This window comes from Lissotriton vulgaris, chromosome 4_1 (assembly GCF_964263255.1).
Source record: "Lissotriton vulgaris chromosome 4_1, aLisVul1.2, whole genome shotgun sequence".
NCBI classification, from domain to species: Eukaryota; Metazoa; Chordata; class Amphibia; order Caudata; family Salamandridae; genus Lissotriton; species Lissotriton vulgaris.
Genome location: NC_141691.1, coordinates 34649030 through 34657978, shown reverse-complemented (window position 1 = coordinate 34657978; position 8949 = coordinate 34649030).

The window sequence follows — 8949 nt, the reverse complement described above, 5'->3', positions numbered from 1 at the left end:
AAATCCTGCAGGGTACTATAAAGAATTGTCGCAGCTGGTAGACGCTACGATAATGAATCTTGACGATATCGACATGCTGTTCGGCAATGTTGTACCTCAACCGATATGGGCTAAGATTCGTAAGGAGAATCATCCAAACGAATTAGGTGGTGATTGGGCTGCCCTTGTAGCGGTGGATGGGTTGCAAACTGGTGGTGCTAAACCCGAGCAGTTGATTGTTGATCTCCCTCAAAGAATAATTACACTAATGAAAACACTTACGCCAGCTATGAGGGTGAACTGGGACAAGTTGTCAGCTTGTAAACAGAAGAAGGACGAGAGTGTCTCTGATTTCTTTACGAGATTTGAGGAGGCATTTATCGACCATAGTGGGCAGGATATGGGCACTGAGGGTGGTCAACGGTTGTTCGTGGATAAATTTGTCTCTAACTTATTGCCCGACTTAGGCAATAAATTAAAAAATTCTGAGAGTGCATGGGCCGTCTCTACATCTGCTCAAATATTGGCTATGGCACAGTATTACGAAAATAGAGAAAAAGAAGAGAACGACCGCGCAGATAAAAAGACGAAAGAACTTAAAACAAAAGTGTTGTTGCAGCAGGCCTATCCTCCGTGTTCGAATCAGAATGTTTCTCAGCAAAATAGATCACAGTCGCAATTGAATAGGTCGCAATCTCGAAATGACTCCTCTTCCCAAAGGTCTTCGTTAGGGTACAATCAGTGTGCCTATTGTAGACAGGAGGGTGATTTAAAATTCAACTGTCCTGTTCTAAACGATCGTAACAGTGGTAACTCATCTAGAGGAGGTTGTGGTGGTTCTCAGCAGACATCACGTGGTAGGGGTCGTGGTGTTCAAAATGATCGTTCAGATAACTCATTAAATTCCAATAACTGTTTTGACCAACGTGGATCATCGCAAGGACGATCTGCCCAGTACAATGTAGATGATTATTACGTCGATCTGGGAACTGACGACAGTAATTACTAGGACAGCCATAGACAAGGAGAGGGAGTGGTATCAGTTCCGGTTGATCAGAGAGGGCCTTACGTCGCAGTTGCTACATCGGGCGTCGTTGAGCCTTTTCTGTTGGACACTGGTGCAGCGAAAAGTTCCATAATGCATTCGAAACTCCCTGGCGCACCTTTGTCTGGCTTAACAAATGTCTCTGTTGTATTCTCTGGCGCCCCCGTTAGCAATCCAGTTTCACGCCCTTTGCCCCTTACAATTGGGCCTCGTGAGCTTCAAGCCCCGTTGATTTTGACTACTGGTTGTGGTGAAAATCTTTTGGGTCTGGATTTGCTAAAACGTTTGTATGCAACTTTGTATTGTTCTCCTGCGGGTGTAAAGCTTACGTTAGGTGAGAGGGTTGTCTCTCCTATGTACTTGTCTCTCGATAAGCTTCCACCGGAGTTGAGTTCTCTTCCTGCATCTTTGTGGGCAACAGGTCCCAATGATGTGGGCCTGCTTGACATCTCCCCTTATGTTGTTCAGCTGAAATCTAATGTACGGTTGCCACGTATTCCCCAGTATCGAATCTCTCTTGATGGTGAACGAGCACTGTTAGCGATCATCTATGATCTGATCGAGAAAGATGTTATTGAAGAAACGCGGGGAAACGTGTGCAACAGCCCTGTACTGCCCATTCTAAAACGTATTGATCCTTCGAAACCGCCTGTTTATCATTTTGTTATCGATTTACGGGAGGTAAATAAAATTGTGATTCCTCAGTTCCCTGTTGTGCCTGACATCACGGCGCTACTTGTTCTGATTCCAGCTTCTGCATCTTGGTTTTCGGTGATCGATTTGAAGAATGCTTTCTTTAGCATTCCGATTGCCAAAGAAAGCAGAGAACTTTTCGGTTTCTCTCTTGGTGGTCGCAGCTTCCGGTTTAAACGTGCTCCTCAGGGCTACTGTGAGAGTCCATCGATTTACAGTCAAGCCTTGAAGGGTCAACTGGATGCGTTTTCGTTGCCGGCTGGTGCGGCCTTAATCCAATATGTCGATGACTTATTGGTGGCTGCAGATACTCAGGACATTTGCAAAATTGCTACGGTGTCGTTGCTGCAACATCTCTGTGACTTACATCACAAGGTGTCACCTTCTAAACTCCAATATTGTTGTCAAGAAGTAACCTATCTCGGTCACTTATTGTCAAGGGAGGGAAGGCGGTTGACCCAGAGAGAATTGCAGCAATTGCACGAATGACTGTGCCAACAACCCAAAGAGATGTGCGTGCCTTTCTAGGTATCACGTCGTATTGCAGGCAATGGATTCCAAACTTTTCATTGCTAGCTAAACCATTGGTGGCTCTTACGTGCAAGGAAGTTTCAACTCCTTTACCATGGACGGAAGAATGTCAGAAGAGTTTTTCTGAATTGCGTGACTCATTGTGTTCGGCTCCTGTGTTAGGTACTCCTGACTACAGTAAGCCGTTTACATTATATGTTCACGAGAGGGAAGGTTGTGCTTTGAGTGTCTTAACGCAACCTTTTGGTGGTAAGCAACGTCCATGTGCATATTTTTCCTCGACCTTGGACCCGGTAGCTAGAGCATTGCCGAGTTGCTTGAGAGCAACAGCGGCAGGTGCGGTGTCCATCCGACAATCAGCAGGATTGGTCATGGATAATATGCTTACGGTGATGGTTCCGCATGCGGTCGACACTCTTTTGAATCGTACGAAAACTCAGCACTTGACGAGTGCGAGGTTGTCTGGGTACGAGTTGACGCTGTTGGCAAGTCATATTCAGATAAAACGTTGCAATGTTCTGAATCGGGCGACTTTGTTACCAATTAGTACAGAGTCAGATGAAATAGCAGCCCATGACTGCTATCTGAGGACTGAAGAGGAAACAAAAGGTCGAGTGGACCTTAAAAACACTCCTTTGGAAAATCCAGATGGAACTTTGTATGTGGATGGTTCATGTTTTAAATTGCCGAATGGTGATGTGACTACTGCGTATGCTGTTGTAACTTTGAATACTATTGTGGAAACTGCAAGATTGAATCAGAACTCTGCCCAGGCTGCAGAGCTGATTGCTCTCACTAGAGCGTGTGTGTTAGCGAAAGGGAAACGTGTGAATGTGTTTACCGACAGCCAATATGCATTTGGCGTCGCGCATAGTTTTGGACGGTTGTGGAGAGAGAGAGGTTTTATGACGTTGCATGGTACGAAGATTCAGCATGGACAACTTGTGAATGATCTTTTGGATGCACTTACGTTGCCTAAGCAGGTAGTGTTGGAACTGGGGTCACCAGTCCCCTAGGGTAGCATGGCACGAGCGGGTAGGCATCAGAAAGCATATGTGTTAAGCAACCATGCAGCACACGCAACCACTGAGTCAGAAACCTGGGCACGCAATTAGTGACACCACTCCAGTGAGTTCGTGTAAAAACTCAAGTTAACTTTATTAAGATAGAGCTGGGTCAGGGTATTAGGAATTCATCATAAAATTAGCTTATTAACTTTCCACTAAAATACATGTGTGAGAACACTTGGCAATAAATACTGGATGAATAAATAATAAATATTAAATATTAAATAACCACAGGCCTGACCTTGGCCTGGTTTCTCATCATCACCTGTAAGAAATACATTATAAGGTCATGAATACAACACTGCCTTAAGTAATGAGGAAACATTTCACTAAAGGTGTGACATCCTATTAGCCTCAGCATTAGACTCCTCCTCCCCTATTAGGGGTAAAACTTATGAATGCATAAAGGATGTATCATAAATAACTTTAGTCTTCAACAAATATAACACTCAAGAGGAAAAACATTTCATTAAAAATAAATGACCTCTTGTGTAGGTTAAACCATCTCCCTATTTAGGAATAAAACACCTCACTGGGGAAAACCAACATTTCATTTAGGCATTTCAACATAGTGTACATAAAACATTCCCTTAAAGGCAGAGCATTTCTCTATGTAACATTCTGTGTTAGAAGTTAGGCCCTTCCACCTTACATGAGTGATAACCAGCTGCTCAATAAAGAATCAGGAATAATCTTCTGGTTTACCCCCTTGGAGGTAAGTAATCAACTTTTACTTGCAAGACACACTCCTGCAGGAATAACGTTTTCTTAGATAGCTGAAAGGCATTGCACTAGGCAGAGTTAGACATTTAACTACCCAGTACCAAATGTTCCTATAGGGCATTCCATCCTAATATGCAACAGTGCATTTCATCACTCCTCTTAAACAGAAATACACATTTCCTTACCCAGGAATCAACATTCTGTTACCTACTCTAAGCAGGCATAAACATTTCAGCTACATTTCATTACCTAGAGCATTACTCAAAGCATCTTTAAATGAACCTTTCATTAGGCATTGAATACAGCATTTCATTAAGTCAGGGTCATCCACCCTCAAACTAAGTTGAGGATCTCTTTACTCTGGAATAACCCATGCTTAAGATGATAAGGAGCATTTCCTTAAGGCCCTCAACAGAACATTTCACTAAAGCAGGTAACCAACATGTCCCTTATGCCAGGATCAACATTACATTCCAACTGGTTACTTTAATAATTCCCCTTCCCCTAGTCAGGGGTTAACTTTTCTATCATTGGAGATCCCAAGGTGTCTTTTGGGGGCTCTGTCTAGTTCTAGGCCTTATCTGGGGCCAATAGGGCCCAGTCACCAGTTTCCAACAATTAATGAGGGCCAACGGGGCTCAGTGACATCTTCCCCCGGGGAGGGGCGAACACGGGGCCTTACCCGGCCTTCCGCCCTCCTCCCCTGGGGGATTGCCTTTTATCTTCGGCCCTTTCAAGGCCCTTGCGGAGATTCTGCAGCCGGGGAGGGCTTTGGCCCTCAAGCCGGCCTCGTGGTGGCCCAGCGCGATGCAGAGGGGCCTGATGCAGGCACCGGCGCTGGGACCGAGGCTGATCCTCGTTGTGGGGCAAACCGGAGGGGGTGTTCCTGAACTCCACACCCCCTCCGCGATGAGTGTTGGGCCCGGCAGGGCTTTCCTCAGTTTTTTGCAGAGGCGCATCAAAGCAGCCGATCGCTGCTCGGCTCCGGCGGACCCATCCGGAAATAAGGAAGGCGGGGGCGCGGCTAGAGACGCGGTGCCCCTGTCACGTGATGCAGGGCCTGTTCCGGCCTACTTGCAACGCGGCGGCCTAACTCAGCTTCCAGAGGCCGCCGCGGAGATCTCGTCAGTCGGGCCGGTGGGGGCGGCGTTGAACACCGCGCTGACTCCGCGGACTCCTTTCCGGGCAGTGGCGGCCCTCCCTCGGCACCGGGGGCCGCCGGGGCAATGCTAGTGCGTCTGTGGGATGCCTCAGACAGTCCGGGCTGCAGCGGTGACTGGGGAAGACAGCGCCTGACAGGGCGTCAGCGGTGAGTGCGCATACTGCGCTTTTGGGGGGCACAGCGCTGGGACGCCTCTGTGCTGGGTCGTGGAGTTGCGCAGCGCTGGGCAGTTATGGCGCTTCAAAAACCTAGTGCTTCAGGGGCATGAAGGTCACCAGTACCTCAGCACTTCTCACAGGCACAATGAGGCAAAAGCGCTCCACACCGGGACTTCAGGGCGCTTCCAGGATATAGCGGCAATTCCGACAGCAGCGCTGGACACACAGCGCCACAGGGTCACACCAGCCTACAGGTCCCCAACAGGACGGAGGGTTACAGCGCTCTGAAGAGAGGTGTCATGGCGCTTCACAGGCCAGTTGACAGGGCGTGCTCGTCAGCCCTTCACAGCGCTCCAATGGGGGCCCAGCAGGGGAGCAATTACCAGCGCTTTTCACACACAGTTCTCAGCGCTGATGAGGGGCAGGTTATAGCGCTTTTTCAGGCAACAGTCTCTCAACTTCCCAGCGCTTCAACTAGGCAGCAACCTCCTCCATTACCTCAGCGCTCTTCCCAGGGGCCAGTCCCAGAAATAAGGCAGTTCAGGCAGCGCTTGCAGGACAGGTAGCTCAGGATGCTAGCGCTTAGAAAATGGGAGCGCTTAACCAGCAGACAGTTCCTTTAAATTAGGAGCAGGACATCAGATCAGACAGGACAGGCCACCCAACAGTGGTCAATCAGGTAGGGGAATCCCAGATGGCGTCAGGGGGCACAGGGAGCGACACAGCGCCAATACCTGGTGGGTTCCTCAAAAGTCCTGTGGGGATTTAGTTTTCTTCTTGGCGTGATGTTTCTTGCGCCCTTAGTTTAGTTGCTTGGTTTCTTGTTCCTTGATTTAGTTGCTTAGTTTCTTGTTCCTTGAAGGGGGGGTAAATTGGTGGCTGGTGTTCCAAGTTCTTCTCAGCCAATCCCTTCAAGTGGTCCCTGGGGGTTCCCTTCCGCGGGGTTAGGTCAGTGGGGGGGGAACAGGATACCTCAACACTTGTAAAGCAGCACACTAGGCCCTGTCATTCCAGCATCATAAGACCCTGCCCTGACCCCCACTGCCTATCCTCCTGCGTAGGTACTTCCCCAGGTCTTCTCTCCTTCTTCTCCTCAGGAAAGTTCCCTCCCTTTCCTTTTATAGTGCCAGTTGGTGTCAGTTGGTGTAACCTCACCTCTTCCAGAAGGTTCCAGAGGCTTCCGGAGGTTCCACCATTCTACCTGTGAACAGGCTGGCAGGCTAAGATGGATACATTGCCTGAGGGTAACAGCCCGCCCCTGGCTACTAGAATGCGCCCTCTAAACCACGCTGCTGCAGCAGAGGTCTGTGGCGGCCATGTTAGGGGTAGGAAGTACCTGTACTTTAACACTAGTTTTACACTACACAGGCCCTTCTCCACTACACAAGACCTACACACTGTTGTTTCAATGGGGGCATTCTAAATTAACAGGGGATAAAAAGCGAAAAATTTCTGGGGAAAGGGCCAAGTCTCACACATCTCCCCCCCAGCCAAAAGCCAGGGTAGACTGATCATTCACTTGACGGGCTTCCCTGCTTGGGGCGGAAAAAGGTGGACGCAGGCCCAATACCACCATGACATCCTCGCTAATCCAACCACCCCACTGGTGTTCCTAGTGGGATGCGCCAGGACAGACCTCCAATCCAGAGGTCTCTGGCCCTTACTCTCTCCCAGAGTGGGGGGCAGTCGCCCCAGGCCCGTGGTACCTTTTTCCACTCTCCTCCTCAACCTAGGGTCTAAACCCTTAAGTTGAATTGGTGACAGGGGCGAGACCTACCTCTCCCTTCACCCCCTCCCAGGGTTCCGCACCCTCCCTGCTGGATGACACATCGGGACAGCCTAGTCCCCCAACCTGGTGTTCTCTTAAAGAACACGCCAGGCCCAGTGACCACAGCTGGGGCACCTCGGGACACCCCTGGGAGTCACAACGGGGGAACTCTGAATACAGAGATTCCTCCCGCCAGGTCAGGCAACCCCTGAACCTGGCCACCCAACCCAGGATCTTAACCCCATGGCTGGACCGGTGCCAGAGGAGAGTCTTTCCTCCCTCTGCACCCCCTTCCAGGGTTCCGCACCCTCCTCCCCGGATAGGTACCCCTAGAAGTCACAACCGGAGGAACTCTGAATACAGAGATTCCTCCCGCCAGGTCAGGCAACCCCTGAACCTAGCCACCCAACCCAGGATCTTAACCCCGTGGCTGGACCGGTGCCAGAGGAGAGTCTTTCCTCCCTCTGCACCCCCTTCCAGGGTTCCGCACCCTCCACCCCGGATAGGTACCCCTAGAAGTCACAACCGGAGGAACTCTGAATACAGAGATTCCTCCCGCCAGGTCAGGCAACCCCTGAACCTAGCCACCCAACCCAGGATCTTAACCCCGTGGCTGGACCGGTGCCAGAGGAGAGTCTTTCCTCCCTCTGCACCCCCTTCCAGGGTTCCGCACCCTCCTCCCCGGATAGGTACCCCTAGAAGTCACAACCGGAGGAACTCTGAATACAGAGATTCCTCCTGCCAGGTCAGGCAACCCCTGAACCTAGCCACCCAACCCAGTATCTTAACCCCGTGGCTGGACCGGTGCCAGAGGAGAGTCTTTCCTCCCTCTGCACCCCCTTCCAGGGTTCCGCACCCTCCTCCCCGGATAGGTACCCCTGGGAGTCACACCGGTAGGGTCCATAGTTACTGGTACCCCACCCTCCAGGTCAGGCAATTCCTGATCCTGAAACCCCAGTCCAGGTCCTTCCCCCTGTGACTGGTCCAAACCCCGAACCTCGGGTACGCTGCCACCATGGAAGCACCTGGTACACAGAATTCCAAGGCCTTCAGCTCTAACTCTTCTAGCTGAAGCTTGTGCACCAGCTTCCTCTCATCCATTGCAAGGCTCTCACTCTCCCTCTCATGCTCTAACCTCTCTGACGACACACACCCCCTTCCAAGGTTCTCTGGTGTGCCCACCTCCCTGGGTGTGACCTGCCCCTCCTGTCCCCATCCCCTCTCCCCTCTGGGTGGGCTCCTACCCGTGCCCCAAAGTGGTACAGAGTTCCATCTTCCCTCCGCCCAACAGGCACCCCCATCCCCTGACAACACTCCAGTACGCCAGGTGGGGACTCAGATAAATCTGGGAAAAGATACCAGGACGTGGGTGACAGGTTTAGGTCAAACAGATCTTGATACACTCTACAGGCTAGACAGTGGAGGGGTCAATTACTTTGGCTTACACACACAATAATTGTGCAGCCCAATTGCTGTGCACCCTGTCCCAATGGAGGGTGCTGCATGGTCACAAGTCCTGGATCCCACCGCTCGACACCAATATGTTGGAACTGGGGTCACCAGTCACCTAGGGTAGCATGGCACGAGCGGGTAGGCATCAGAAAGCATATGTGTTAAGCAACCATGCAGCACACGCAACCACTGAGTCAGAAACCTGGGCACGCAATTAGTGACACCACTCCAGTGAGTTCGTGTAAAAACTCAAGTTAACTTTATTAAGATAGAGCTGGGTCAGGGTATTAGGAATTCATCATAAAATTAGCTTATTAACTTTCCACTAAAATACATATGTGAGAACACTTGGCAATAAATACTGGATGAAT